This window comes from Oncorhynchus masou, chromosome 12, assembly GCF_036934945.1.
Source record: "Oncorhynchus masou masou isolate Uvic2021 chromosome 12, UVic_Omas_1.1, whole genome shotgun sequence".
NCBI classification, from domain to species: Eukaryota; Metazoa; Chordata; class Actinopteri; order Salmoniformes; family Salmonidae; genus Oncorhynchus; species Oncorhynchus masou.
In genome coordinates this window covers 37221060-37224005 of record NC_088223.1, presented here as the reverse complement: position 1 = coordinate 37224005, position 2946 = coordinate 37221060, and positions in this window count along the sequence as shown.

The following is a 2946-nucleotide window of genomic DNA, read 5'->3' as shown; positions in this document are numbered from 1 at the left end:
CATGGACAATCTTAGCTTTTTAGCAACTTTTCAAATACTCACTACTTTTCAGATACTTTGCAACTACTTAGCACGTTAGCTAACCCTTCCCCTAACGCTTTAACCTAACTCCTAAACTTAACCGTAGCCTAGCTAACGTTAGCCAGCTAGCTACAATTGGTAACATATAATACACATTTTAATTTGTATCATAACATACGAAATGGGTGATGGACATCCACAAATTAATACATAACATACGAAACATAACAGATCATATTAAATGGAGCGTCTCGGATGGATTTACGTAAATAATTATACAAAAGGCCCTGACACCAGGTTGGCGCAAAGTGTGTCATGGCCTTTAATGCGATTCTTGAGATGTTGAACACTTATGGTAAAAAAAAAATGTTTTGTACTACATTGTGGAATCACCTACACACTATCATGGTCCAAACACACCAAGAAAGTTGTGGAGAGCACAACAACGCCTTTTCCCCCTCAAGAGACTGAAAACCTTTTGCATGGGTCCCCAGATCCTCAAGAAGTTCTACAGCTGCACCATTGAGAGCATCCTAACCGGTTGTATCACCGCCTGGTATGGCAACTGCTTGGCATCCGACCGTAAGGCGCTAAAGAGTAGTGAGTACGGCCAAGTACATCACTGGGGCCAAGCTTCCTGCCATCCGGGACCTACAGTAGCAGTCAAAAGTTCATTTTTTATTTTTTTGTACTCTTTTATACATTGTAGAATAATAGTGAAAACATCAAAACTATGAAATAACACATGTAGTAACCCAAAAAGTGTTAAACAAATCAAAATATATTTTATATTTGAGATTCTTCAAACTCCCTTTGCCTTGAAAACAGCTTTGCACACTCTTGGCATTCTCTCAACCAGCTTCATGAGGTAGTCACCTGGAAGGCATTTCAATTACCAGATTAACAGTCAATCTGTACATTTTCAAGAATTTTAAAAGTTTCTCTAAATGCAGCCATCAAAACCATCAATCGCTATGATGAAACTGGGTCTCGTGAGGACCGCCACAGGAGAGGAAGACCCAGAGTTACCTTTGCTGCAGAGGATACATTCATTAGAGTTAACTGCACCTCAGATTGCAGCCCAAATAAATGCTTTGAAGTTCAAGTAACAGACACACCTCAACATCAACTGTTCAGAGGAGACTGTGAATCAGGCCTCCATGGTCAATTTCCGGAAAGAAACCAATACTAAAGGACACCAATGGACTCCCGAGTGGCACAGCGGTCTAAGCCACTGCATCTCAGTGCAAGAGGCGTCACTACAGTCCCCGGTTCGATTCCAGGCTGTATCACATTCGGTCGTGATTGGGAGTCCCATAGGGCGGCACACAATTGGCCCAGCGTCGTCTGGGTTAGGCCGGGGTATGCCATGATTGTCAATAAGCATTTGTTCTTAACTGACTTGCCAAGTTAAAGGTTCAATTAAAAAAATAAATGTAAAAAAAGCTGACTTGTTTGGGCCAAGAAACACAACCAATGGACATTAGACCGGTGGAAATTCGTCCTTTGGTCTGACGAGTCCAAATTTGAGATTTTTGGTTCTAACCACTGTCTTTGTGAGACACAGAGTAGGTGAAAGGATGATCTCTGCATGTGTGGTTCCAACCGTGAAGCACAGAGGTGTGATAGTGCTTTGCTGGTGACACGGATTTATTTAGAATTTAATACACTTAACCAGCATGGCTACCACAGCATTCTGCAGCGATACACCATGCCATCTACCATCATCCCATTTGAGATGGTTTGGGATGAGTTGGACCACAGAGTGAAGGAAAAGCAGCCAACAAGTCCTCAGCATATGTGGGAACTCCTTTAAGACTGTTGGAAAAGTATTCCAAGTAATGCCAAGAGTGTGCAGAGCTGTCATCAATGCAAAGGGTGGCTACTTTGAAGAATCTAAAATATATTTCCATTTGTTTAAACCTCTTAAGGATTGTACCCTTTTTGTCCATTTTACCCTTTAATGTCATACCCAAATCTAACTGCCTGTAGCTTTCGACCTGAAGCAAGGATATGCATATTGTTGATATCATTTGAAAGGAAACACTTTGAAGTTTGTGGAAATATGAAATGAATGTAGGAGAATTAACACAGATCTGGTAAAAAAAACATGTAATTATTTTTTTGTACCATCATCTTTGAAATGCAAGAGAAAGGCCATATTTCCAGGCCAGGTTTTGGCCACTAGATGGCAGCAGTATGTGCAAAGGTTTAGACTGATTCAATGAACAATTGCATTTCTGTTCAAAATGTAACACTACCTAAATGTGCCTAATTGGATTATTAATAACTTAAGTTCATAACTGTGCACTCTCCTCAAATAATAGCATGGTATTCTTTCACTGTAGTAGCTACTGCAAATTGGACAGTGCAGTTAGATTAACAAGAATGTAAGCTTTCTGACAATATCATGGGAAGTGTCCTGGGAAACTTTCTTGTTACTTACAACCTCTTGCTAATCGCATTAGCATACGTTAGTGCAACCGTCCTGAGCCCAATACTATAGCGGTTAACACTTTTTTTGGTTACTACATGATTCCATGTGTTATTTCATAGTTGTGATGTATTCACTATTATTCTACAATGTAGAAAATAGTAAAAAATAAAAACCCTGCAATGAGTAGTTATGTCCAAACATTTGACTGGTACTTGTACAATATATATATATAATATAACACACGCTGTTCACTATCTATGCAGTCACTTTACCCCTACCTACATGTACAAATGACCTTGACTGTACCCCTGCACATTGACGTGGTACTGGTACCACCTGTAGATAGCCTCATTATTGTCTTACATTAGTTTTTGTAATTTTGTAAATATGTTAAAGGCTTTTAAGTAAGCATTTCACAATAAGGTCTACCACACCTGTTGTAGTCGGGGGGGCACATGTGACAAATACAATTGACCCCCCCCCCAATC